This window comes from Gopherus evgoodei, chromosome 7 (assembly GCF_007399415.2).
Source record: "Gopherus evgoodei ecotype Sinaloan lineage chromosome 7, rGopEvg1_v1.p, whole genome shotgun sequence".
Lineage (NCBI taxonomy): Eukaryota > Metazoa > Chordata > Testudines > Testudinidae > Gopherus > Gopherus evgoodei.
Genome location: NC_044328.1, coordinates 49905946 through 49919329, shown reverse-complemented (window position 1 = coordinate 49919329; position 13384 = coordinate 49905946).

Genomic DNA, 13384 nt, shown 5'->3' with positions numbered 1-13384 from the left:
CCCTAGCAAAACTGCTATGTGTTGGGTGGGACAGCCTGTGTGTGTGTTGCTAATGGCATCGAGGTGGGGGTATTTGGGCATACTGAGTGAAGAGAAATGCTCAAGTAGCTTGCTTCTGGTTTTTGCTGATTTTGGAAGGGGCAGGTTGGGAAAGGCCAGACAGTGCAGGAATAAATAGGAAATACACTTCAACGTTTTATGAACAGTGATATAATATCCATTTAATACATCTATTAGCCCCTCACTCATGTCTCTGATCACAGAGATTGTTCTCACCTTCTTGGGATGGAAGCCACGTGGCTTCCAGAGTGGTGCATGGGCCTAATGATGTCCCAGTGTGGGTGCATATGAAGAACAAGCACCAGGAACACATCAGCAGACCCACAGGAACTAGCATATGGTAACAAGCTGTAAAACTGGAGAATTGCAAACACAATTTGCAAACAATTTTCTCAGGATTTCTCAGGTGTTATTAGAAACAGAACTAATGCTAATATATAGAATTAAAATTGTTTGTCTCTTTAAATGTTAATCCTGTGCCATACTATGCTGCTCCTCAGAACTGTAGCACAGAATCTAGGAGAGAATAACTAGTTGGATGCACCAAGTGAAAAGTATGGATACAAGTAGAACAAGATGTATTAAGGCAGGCTTCTAATCTAAGGAATAAAACTTTAATAGAACGGTGTATTACCCTAGAAATGCCCCAAGAATAATCAACAATCCTATTTTAAAAAAAAGTTGAAGAAATTCTCTGTCCTCTCCCCTTGTTTCTCTTCACTATCAACAGGATTAAAGAATATTCCCAATTTCAGAGTCACCAGTACCAGATTTACCCTGGCACCAATGACTCCATGGCTTCGGGCCCAATCTCAGACAAGGCCCCATAAAACTCACTTCCTCCCCTCTCGCAGAACTTCAGAAGCAGAGGCTCAGGAGCAGCAGGGATCCAGCATGGGAGCTGAGAACCCAAGGGGCCCTGGGAGCTGTAGCTCCTTGGTCAGCTCTCTGCCTATAGAGCCAGCCCTGGAGCAAGGAAGGAACTACATTTCCCAGCATTCCCTTGGCAGCTATCAACTGGAGAGGGAGTGGGAGGGAGTGGGGAAGCTCAGCCCCATACACTGGTGCTTGCTGTGAATGGCTAGCTGACTGCGAGAAGGGGGTGGCACTCTATGAAAGTCTATGACACTGAGAATGGGGAACAAGTATGCCCAAGGAGTAGAAGGCTTTGGCCCAGATATCACTCTCAGAAGACTTCCCTAGATTGGATTAGGGATGCTAGTGTGACCTCGTCTGACAGCCCCTAAAGAAGGAATTGGGTGGACTAAATGGACAGTGCACCTCTCTATCTGAAGCCTAGCAGGGGAGGTATGTGGATCCCACCAGAAATTAAAATGATAAGTAAGGGAGGGAAGGCTCTGCTAGAGGACCTGGGCAGCTTTAGATACAGTACCAGGCACGTAGGAGGATTTCCATGTCTGAGCGGATGGAAGCAGAAATTGTCTTTTTCTTTCCAGATTTATCTAATGTTCAGAAAGAGAATCAAGCACCTGCCTTCAAGATTTGAACACACAAAATTCAGGAGTGCTCAAGCTCAATTTAGGCTGCTGTTACTTCATTTCTCCCAAATCAAATATGCTGATCCACTGTAACTTGCTGTAGAAAAAGTAGGATAAAATTGAGCAACAGATGCTGGCATCTCCCCAGTGCTAACAAGGACTGGAATGGCTATTTTCAACTGCCATTACTTTTTTTTTTTTTTTTAGTTTTGTTTGTTTAAAAGGAAGACAATAATATTGCATTGGCAGATTCCCCATAGAAACGAAGAGTGGCACAAAAGAATAACAAAGGCACCTCAACTTTTCCTCATTTATGTAGGACAGTCTTATAATATGGATCCAGATATCCTCCAATCACACAAGCTGAAAATTGTTCCACTTTACTGCAGTTCTGAAACCATGTGGGAACCAGTCTTGTTTGTGTTCTGTGCACATCTGAAATTCCTACTGAATTCAGAAGTGCCTTGCTTTTGTGACCATACTACCTGATATTTTCAGTTCTTCTAAGCAAAGCAGGTTTACATTTAGTAACTGGGGGGGAAGCCTCTCAGAAAAAGTTAGGTGGTGTAGGAGGTGATGTTGTTCACTAGGTAATGTGAGACCTTTCTGTTACAATAGTTAACCAGTGCAGCATAGAATGCACTTTGCTCCTAGAGTCTAGAATGGGGTCCTTTGCTTCTATACACAGCCCATTAAAGATTATGAAAAGACTCCCACTCACTTCAACAGGCTTTGGACAGAACTGGTTATACACAGGGTAACTTCACTGTCTTCACAGGGTCCTGGTCCCACAGTGGAGGCGGGGCCATGTGAGCTTGTTGCAGAGCTGTTGCTCAGGGATGGGAACCTCCTGGCACCCCAGCCTCCAAAATCATTCATGCTGCACTTTCTGCACAGCTATGTACTAGCTGAGGAGTGTGTGGGTATTAGTGGCTTCTGCTGCAGGTGATAGGCATCTCAGGTACTCAAAGCCATGGCCTAGAGGAGGGAAGTGCTTAACTGCAGAGTCTGCAGCTGCTTAGAGCAAGCACTGAGGATTTAGAATCCCTAGTGCTGCTGTTGCAAGGTTCAAGCATGCTCAGCCTTGGATTTGCCACCCCTCCCTTGACTGCAGCTATCTAAGGTTGGCCTTTGGTAATTGGTCCCATGGCTATAGCCAGAGAAACTGCAAGTGGCTCCTTAACTATGAGAGGCCTAGAGCTAGAACAGATAATGAACCTGGAATTAACTCCAAGGAACAGAGGTCACCAGTAGGAAAGGAATGTCAAGGGAATCATGGAAAGAGGAAGCAGGTGAGGCTTGCAGCGGGAGAATAGCCCCCACTGGTTGGGGAGCATGTCCAAAGTAGACAGGAAACAAGCATAGGGAGAGGTGGTGGTGATCAGGTAGTAGTCCAGCATGTAGATGGGAGCCAAGGGAGAAAGGCAGGTATCTTCAGATTCCCAAGGGCTAAGTCCTCACTTTGGGGAAATGGTGTTTGCAGGTGGCTTGCTCAAATGGCAGGATGGGTGCTGAGGGAGGGATTTGTCACAATTGATCAGGTATCTGCTGGCTTTGGAATTTTAAGCTGAGACTAGGATCACATATTGTGACTGGTGAAATAGGGTGGTACTGGAGACATAGCTATAGAAGGTCTGAATGAGGAAGGAGATAAATCTGTGGAGAGTTTCCCTGATCACTATGAAAGTTCTGCTCACTGTGGACACTGGTAAACACGCATGGGTGTACAGCTCAATGAGAAAAACTGGGGGCTGAGGGAGCTGTGTATGGCAAGGCATATAGTCATGTAGAGGTGTGTGATCAAAATGAAAAATGTGTCTGAGATTCAGTACTGGGTATACTATGGCACCAATGGCACTGCCACACCATGCCCACACTTCGAGCCTACAATGACTAAATAAGGGCCCACAAATATGTTTGGCGCCAGGTCCCATAAAAAGTTAATCCTGCCCTGAGTCACAAATAATATTCAATATGTCTCACGGTGGTGGATAGCTGTGCTGACCCTGCTAATGTCTGAGGACTTGTTCTGTGCCAATAGGGACCCCAATCCACCTCCTCAGACACCTCTATCAGCTGAGACTGAAGCCTTTTCCAAGTCTTGTTTTATGACCTTGAGTACCTCTGGACCAGTTTATCCTTTGTGTTTTTCCCCCCCTTCAATGGTTGAGATTCATTTGTCTCTTGAGATATTCAGTCAGGGCAGGGAGCCAAAATCAAGAGTTCAATCCAAATATGGCACCTTTACGCAAATTGTTAATTAAGAAAATAGAGAAAAGAACCAAAGAAAACCATTTAATCTGTATTCTTGTCTAATGGTGGACTCTGAAAAGCTGTAGTAGTACAGGTTATGAGTCTGAATTGCAGTAGATTAGGTACTGGTGGCAGCAGACTTACATGTCAGAAGCTGGCCCTTTGGTGCGTGAATTCATAGAACTCCCACACACGACCTATTTTCCTCTCTAGAGATAACGTAGCCCATCACATTCCATTAGCTCAAAACAGGGTGTCAGTAGCCTCTTTTGCCAATGAGTCTCTCTGTTTCTAGAGTTCTTAGCTGTGGAGTTTTGTTAGTATGTTTAGACATTTCCTCTTTCTTCAGTTGAAGCATAATATATAATTACTGGTTTATTTCCCACTCTCCAAAAGATTTTGTCTAAATCCATCATACTTTTTTCTTACCCAGTTCTACGAGCATTTCAAGTTCTTTTCAACTGAAGTATAATTTTTGATTTTGTTACCTTTTCAAAGGCTATCCCTCCCCCTATTAGTTTTTGGGGTTAGACCATTGCTAGACACCTGATCCTTTAGTATTTCAATGAATTCTCCGTTCCATGAAGCCTACTTGTCTAGGAAATCTGCAGCTTCTTTACAACATGACTTTTTAGAACAGATCTCTAAAATAAAACATACAGTCATCTATAACACCTAACAGCTGCAATCTGTTACATTGAATCATGTTTAGTAGTACCTTATTCTTGGAGATGTGATTGAGTGTAGTATCTTATTTCTCACAATTGATCAATTTGGGTAAGAGCATCAAAATCTGGGCCTAAATTAGGTGCATTGATTTGTTGCACCTCGCTCTAATCTAATAATAGCTGAACACTGCTTGAAGGGTAATTACTATTTTTCATGGATTTATATTTTAATAGACATGTGTTGAGGATTTCCTCCTTGGTATTCAATGTATACACATGTTGTGCATATATTTCATAAAGACTATTAATTAAGCAGTGATTTTAAGACAGAAAAATGTTTTCAGTAGAAGCACAATGATGATATAAGTCTAAGATCCATGGTCTATCCTCATTCTGCATGAGGAATTGCCAGTAATCCCACCAGGAGTTACAGTACATACACAGATTATGGGCCAGGATCTGATCTCAACCACACTAGGGTAAATCCATACTATTGGTAATTCCATTGGACTCAATCCTGGGTGCTGAAGAAAGTATTGATTTCCATTGACATCTGTGAAGTTAGTCTGAATTTACTCTGGCATAGCAGAAACCAGACTCTGGCCCAGTCAGCATAAATTTTGAACTGTATATTTAAAACAAATTTTCATACAATTATACTTTGTATTTAAGTAAAACGGACCTCCAAAACTACCACTTGATTTATATTAACATTGTGGATCTGACTTGTGAATTATTATAATCTGACATCTATTAGCCATTAAGAATTCTAAAAACAATTCAGTCTGCCCTTTGTAACCACAACTAATCTCTGACCCAGTTTATTCTTTCACCTTTCCTCAAGCCTACATACTATACTGTAATTCTGCAAGAAGCACAAAAATTTACATGACAGAGTGAGTGTATCTTTCTTTCTAAGACATTGTACTGCAGCACAACTGTCTTCTAATATAGAAATTGCCATAGTAACTACTCATTTCTTATTGATTAGATGGATAAAAATTCTCATAATACACAAGCACATTAACTTGCTGGCACATGGCTTCAGGCTACCCCTGTGGCAGCCTTTACTTATGCATTCTCCACTTTTGCAATATGTAAAAGATATTTTTTTAATGAATGATTGTTCAGTGAATTAGACCAGGAAATCGCTTTCTCTGCTGCTTACACCACAATGTATCCTAATTTTAAATTAAGTTCATTATGCGTCACACAAGCAAAAGTCCTTACTTTCTTATAGTGGTTTGTTATTGGACCAGGGCAAATGGACTACACGCATGAAATGAAATCTGTAAGAAGAGAGATTGTTGCTGGCTTTGTAACAAGGCCAGCTATTTTGCACTGTTGGCTTCCAATTAAAAACATGAAGAATCTTCTGGTTTAGTGGTGATGGCAGGGGTCTTGATGATCCCTGGATGAAACTCCCTTCTGTGCCAGGTTTTATTGGATGTACATCCAGGTTTTGCATTTCTCTCTAGTAAAGTGGAGCCTGGTATTCCAAACATTGGGCACTCAAAAGGTTCCCTTGACTTCAGAGGTGATTTGCTGGGTGCTCAGTGAAGACATTGCTAGGCCTGTGGTGACTTATAGTCAATGACAGCTGACTTGGTTCATGGATCAGCCTTCTATTGCTTGCTCTCTCATACAAGTCGGAGAGATACTCCAACAAGCCTTTCTCTAAGATAATTTGGGGACACAAGTTTTCTGAGAGTTTTGCCAGGGAATGGAAGTTGTCTTTATACATAAGCAGAATGCTGTATAAAATTAAGTATAGCACATCTCTGGAACAAGGAGCATTCATTTATTCGAAACAGCACAAAATGTAAAAGCCTGATTTTAAAGCTATCCCATTGGCTTCAGTGGGGATGGGATTTCATCCATTGTTTCTACTATTTTATCATCATACTATCCTGGCCAAGTATTGCAGAACACTACTGGACACTCGTGTAGAAGACTGAAGATTTTGGTCAGAATCAATTTCAGTCAGACTTGCCTTCCACCCTCTTGTCACCTTTCTTCACTCTGAACCCTATGGCTGAAAAAAGAAGAGTGCTGTTTAGAAAGATACCATATGCTGGGCATTGTGCCATTCACTTGTTCTCTTATTTAACCTGCAGCCTTCCAGCCTCATTCTGAAAGTTCATCAATCTTAAAAGTTGAGCCTGGTCAGTAATTGGAAGGGGAGATCACCAGTGATAATGCAGGGTCCTGGAGGAAGTGATGTAGATAATTCGGAAGGCCATTCCCCTATAGAGAGAAGTGGTGTATAACTTTGTCTCAGGACAGATGACTGAAGAAGTTTCTTTGGCAGCTGGAGATACCTAAACACTTAGCTGGAGGAAATGGGCACAGCTCTTCTCTAAGACTGGCCTGGGTTTGAGTGCATGCCTTGAGACTCTTCACTACAGGGGAGAATCAGAGTTAAGGACTAATGAAGAAGAGGCCATACAAAGTGTCTTTTTAACCTGCTTGTACACTAAGAGGCCAGAAGAGAGTCTAAGTGAGTGGTTATAGTTTCTTAAAACAGATCCAATAGAAGAAAGAGAGAGAGAAGGGGGAGCTGAGCCAGAATGAAGAGACATAGCCAGTTTAGTGGAAGGGGCCCAGTGAGTTGAGAGAAAGAGATTGATGTGTGTATTCATTCTTTAGGCTTCTGCTCTGGGATTACTACAGCCTGCAAGTGAGACTGGCAACACAGTGTGCTGGTCCTAAACTATCAGCTCACTGGGGCCTGGGTCTGGTGGGAACCTGCCAGCAAGAATCTTTCTTATGTAAGCTCTAAAGTATAATTGCATTCATGGTACCAGCAGAGGGAGGATGTTTGGTTGCCTTAGTCATTAATCCCCCACTCCTTTAGATAGGTGTCTATATCTGCTTTATCTATCACCATTACACTGACAAGTTTTCTGTCTTTTTTTACACTACAGCTCCCCATCATGGCTGCTTTTTTATGATCTTTACTTATTATGTGTGTAAGTTGGTTCTTCCTCACCAGAGAGTAAACTTTTTTCATCTCATTTGCTTGCACTAAATTATTCTTGGGTGGCTGAACGTTGCACAGGTCTAGGAGGAGGGAAAATTAAGTCAAGGAGTGTCTTTCCCCAGATTCTCCAAACAAAGCCATCTTTTTCCCTCCGAAGGAATTACTAGTACAGCGTTAAGATGATGTTGTGCTGTTGTTTTGCTGTCTGTAAGGTACTTTGGGGTCCATCCGCATGAAGGACACTATAAATATAAGTTATTATGAAATTGGACAACAGTAACAGGACATACAAGCGTGCAAAAATGGGAGAATAGTAGAACCAGAAAAGAAAATCTCTGTCTAACCCATAGCTTTTGTATGTACGTTGCCATCAACAAAGTTCTAAGTGAGGCAGAAATAAAAGCATTATTGATTCCTGTATTTTCCATTAAAAGTTGACTTAAAAGCATGCAGCAGTGGCTTATAAAATAGCCCTAAGAGAGACATCATGCAGTGTATAAGAACACAAGGTGCTTTCTTGCAAGTTGTGTTCAAGAAAAAGGCCGCTTGTGATTTTTTCCCAAAGCAGGAGATTTCCAAAGTGTTAAATTTCATGGAAATTAGTTATCCTAGTGCTGTTACAAATACCTTCTTGAGGCTGTAACAGGAGCCTTTCCCACCCTGGTGAAAAGCAGTCTACATACAGTATAGAGCGTACACTCATTCCCTTCTTGCTTTTGGCTTTATGACAGTAATTATAAAGTTCAGTCTAAACTTTCTCCCCAGGCGTGGCTTCTCCTTGGGGTCCTACAGCAGGATTTCTTAGTCCATATCTGCACTCCCTTCTGTCTTGCATTCTAGATCCCTTCTGCCAGAGGGCCACTCCCACCTTCCTTATATTCATGGTGGAGTTTAATATGCCACACATTAAATTACATTTCTGTAACTGTGAGTTAGGAAGATTCACTTAGCATCACTCAATGGATTCAACAGCACATGTGAACAGGCTGGGGCCACAGGAGCCTACTGTCAGCCTGCTTCAGATTTTACAAGGTTGCATCATAAACTTCTATCCAAAAAAGAAAAAAGCTCTCTGGCAAGAGAGAGGTTCCTTTTTGTAGCCACCTTTAATTTGTAATTTATGCATATATTGAAATCTGAGTCTGTCGAGGGTAAATGATGGTGCATTTCCTACCCACATGTGAAGAATGTTCTATCAAAGCTCATGACAGGTTCCAGGAATTGTCATAATGGACCACACTAGTGAGCCATTCCATTCAATATCCTGTCTTTGAGAGTGGTCAGTACCAGCTGCTTCGAAGGAAGGTGCAAGAAACCCCTTAGTGGACATTTATGAAGTAACCTGCCCACAGGGGAAGTTTTCTTCCTAACCCATCAGCGAGAAGTTGGTTCATGCACTGAGGCACAAGGGTTTAAATCTTGTTTACATTTATTGATGCCATATAATGTAACCGTGAATGGTCTCATCCATATAATTGCCTAGTCCTTTTGCATTAATAGCAGTAGCTGGCATCTTTCTTCTTTCATGGCATCAGCTCTTCATGAAAAAGAGAAACTGATCCTGATATTTCTCTCCTTTCCCATCTCAGGTGACATTTAGATTTTTTTTAGATCCTCCCCTAACTTCTGTCACTGAAAACACTCCTGCAGCCCCCAGGACCAGTTTCTCTAGTTCTCCACTGCTTTTATGTCTGCCTGGACTTCAGCACTGTGTATGCATAGTGCAGCCACTGCTCCGACATGCCCCAGAACGTGTTGCTTGCTGGAGGGAGACATTAGAAAATGCAACATCAAGATTGCAGTTTGCAGAATCAGATCTGAATAAAATGGAATCATGAACTGGAGCGGCTGTGGTAGGGAGGTAGAGACCTTCCTGGAGGAACTAGGGCCTGATTTACACAGCTGGAAAGGAAAGCTGAGAGACAGGAAGGAAGGCTTTTAAATGGCTTTCTCAGCTGAATTAATGTGAGCCTCAGGATTTGTTCAGATAAGATGGGTTGGTGAAGAAGCCATCCAGTCTGGATAATTCCCAAAAAGCCTGCTTATCTCTATTGCCATATTTGAAGTCCATCGGTCAAATATGGCAAAACACCTTTTATCTTCTAGCCTCTTGTCAAGTCATTCACGGGGCTGAAAGGGTCGCTTTTTTTATGTCGTACTGGTATGCAAACAGTGCTATGTAAATGTTCAGGTGAGATAAAAATAAACGTGTAAATGATGGCACAAAACTCCAAATACTGTCCTGTGTGTGGGAAAAAATCTGTCCCCCAATCAACTTACTTTGTATGTGCAAAGGGAGAGCTGCCTTCTGGAAGATAAACAGAGCAACTCTTTTTTCATAATGTTGTTAACTGACCAATCTTTTGTAAATTTAAAGTAAAGACAAAGACATCAGAGATGCAATAATCTTAGTAATTAGTTATTTCAAAAGGGCAGAGAAACAATTCAGGGGCAGTTTGTTTTGTTTTCGGGGAAAGAGCTGATTAAGAGGAAGTCTTGTTAAACTAAGCAAACCCACATGGAAGTGATGAATTCCAAAGAATTTACCCAACATTTGAGCATTTAATTGTTTAGGGGGAGTTGCTACATAGAGTAGACTTGCATACAGTTTGCATAGTGTTTAAGGCTCTCATCTTAACATATCTGTGATCTCTAAGCTTTTCTGTAACTGTTCTGGAGAGATCTAGAATTTTCAACAGCAAGTTCTTATGTCATAGTAAAATGGAATAAAAGCTGTATCTTTAATACATTACTGTGTGCGCATGCGCACATGTACACACATTTGCTTACACACATATCTTGCTTCATAAATATTAAAGGCCAAATTCTCTTCAGATACACTGGTGTAAACCTGGAATAACGTCAGTGACTTCACTTAGGTGCTCAGATGCTACAATGATGAGGGTGGTATAAGAACCTACACAGAACAGAATTCACTATTATTGCACATGATTTACATGGATATGACTGAGATCAGAATCTGGCCTAAATAATTAATTTAGCATAAGTGGAAAAGAAAAGCAGCACAGGAAAGATATAATTAATGGAAATACATATATGTCATTGGCTCTCGCATAATAAACTGGCAGCTGTCGCTGAGGTAACTGCATTTTATTTGCAAAGTACACTTGGGAATTTTCTTTAAAGTAATTACACATTTTACTCCATTTCCACTGATTTCCAGAGAACAGTACTTTACAAATACCAACAGAAACAAGTAGAACCAAATTTCAATACACTCTACAATCATGACTTTTTAAAGGCTCAGGAGCTACAAGCTTATTTGAGCCAGTGTCAAAAGAAAGAGGAATAAATTTCAGCAAAGGAATAAGTAGCAGTAAAGATTAGTCTGTAGAATAACTAACAAAGGACAGCACTAGCAACAACTAGATAAATAATTATAAATGGTTAGATACATATTCTAAGAGGCAATATAATAAAATGCTGCTGACTCAGGAAAGAACAGTAGCTAGGGAGAATTTTCTGAACCCTTGCCATTTTAAAAGGCTCATTTTCCAAGTATGAAAGGATATCTGTAGCTTTTCCTGAATAGAAAACATTACACCTACTCTTCTTCAGATATGCCACAGAGACTGGCTTATCTTCAAGAAAATATAGTCTACTGCTTCCATGATGCAAAAATCTGTGCAAGGCTGCAGTACGATGCAGTATTTCTCCCCACCCAGCTGGCAGATGCAGAGACAGATCAGCTGACTCATAAAGACTGCTGGAAAAACCTCTCATTTGTCTAATTAGAAATCTGCAGAGGGAAATGGAGGATTCTTGCAAATGAGATCTATTGCCATGGCCAAATACTCAGACTAATATACATTTTAAATCACTCTCTCCATGATCCCTTATTGAATTGTACGAGCCAATGTAACTATTCTGCTGCTAACCGTATTCAACCGCAAATGGAGAAATAGACAGTTCATCTTTTAAGTGCCTTGTTTGTCTTTTTAGACTTTTTTTTTTTTTTTTTGCCGAGAGGAGAGGCGGCATTAGAGGACACATCTCTACTATAGCCCGAAGCCAGTGTAAGAAATGGACCCGTGAGTCAGGTAAAGTCAACAGGGTTGGGATCAGACCATAAGAGAGTAGCTCGAAAGGCCCAAAGCCTTTTTAAGTCAATATCAGTTTTGCCAGGACTTGAAAGGAGACAACTGATGAGCAGAAAGATTAATACTGCCACAGAATAATCCTGATATTAACTAGGCTCTGTGTCTGATGACGCCTGGAGGCCCTTGGATTGGCAACAGGCCAGTAGCCCAGTAGATAATTTGTTGCTAACTGAGCCTTTAAGTAGATCATGAGTTAAAAACACAAGTCATGCTGTTTGTCATTGCACTAATGAATCTGGGATGATGCCATTGTAAAATCTGTACATTACAGATTAATTAAAAAATGCATTTAACATTGATATGTTAATTCCTGTGTTTAACAATGAACTGGAAAAAAATTCAAAAGGAATGTGCACAGTCTAGTCTTAAGCCAAAAGGGCAAAATACAATCTAAGCAACTGATTCTAAATTCACCTCAGTGCTGAAGATTTTAGAGAGAACAGCTGGTTAGCAGCAAAGCTCTAGCATTTTAGCATTAAACCTGAATTAAAATCCCTGAGCAAGCTGCAGCCTAGTCTCCATATGTCAACATCATGAAAATACTGCAATGAATGATTGGCACTTTCTATTGAAAAGAGGCCCAAGATTAAAAGAGCATGAAGTGCTGCAGGTTATTACTGAAGTGCACTGTCTTGAATGGAAAAATTCCTGCTTGCAGTATGCTTGGGCACGCTCTTCTCTGATAACCTAAAGTCCTAATCCAGCATTGAGCAAGTATCATTGTAACATCAGGTCCTCATTGTCCATGAGCACTACAAACCTCACAAATATAAACAAAGATATGTTTTGCGTTTTTTTAAAACAAACAAATTATTCAAATCTTTTTTTCCTTATAAAGAATTAAAATAATGTCAGCACTCATAAGTGACCCTATAATAATAAGCTAGCGTAGGCCTGCTATGAAGGGGAAAATTTTGTTTTTTTCCCCTAAAATTTTCATGTATTCCTAACTTCTATAAACAGATTAATCTTTCAGGCCACAAAAGATTAAATGAGAAGATTTAACTGGGAATTTTCAGTTGAAAAAACTACATCTGTTGGGTCATGTTAAATTTCATGGGCTTTGTTAATATTTTTAAATTTAATTAACTTTTCAAAATATTGAAAGTTGTAAAAGCACCTGCTGTTTGTGTGCAAATATAGTTATTTAGCCAGGTTTTTGGAATCACTGCTCTAATTCTCAAATCACATTACCCCTGTGTAAATCAGGAAAAAATCCAATCAAATCAGTGGAGCTATATTGGTGTAATATATGTTTAGGTGAGAAGTGACCTCATGTTATTCACCATTGAACTTCTGCAGAAGCCCCTGCATTGGCAAACATATATTTTTTTTTCAAGACTTTTTTTTTTTAAACAATGCTCAGTTATTCAATAGACCAGACAGTCTCTGAATTGGATACATCAGAATGTAGGCACTTTATAAAATGCAAACTGATAGCCAAAGACCTTTTGCTTGTTTTATACAAACAATCTCATTGCTTTCAATGGGACTACATGCTTGAGTAATTAAAAATTGCAATTAAAAAAAGACATTTCATGAATTAGCTCACTTTCAAACACTGAAATGGAAAAAAACTTCAAAGTATTTTGTGACATTTTTTCATTATTTTGACCATCTCTAATTGTAACAGAAAGATAAGCACCTCTGTAGAATATGGCTCATGGCAGAAGTATGCTTCACTACAGTGAACTGTAAGGCCAGATTAAAAATGTTTTAGATGTGGTAACAGGCAAGCCCCCAAAAAACACTGAGAAAGGACTTTCATGGTTCTGTGTGCTACTCCATGTCATTGGTGCT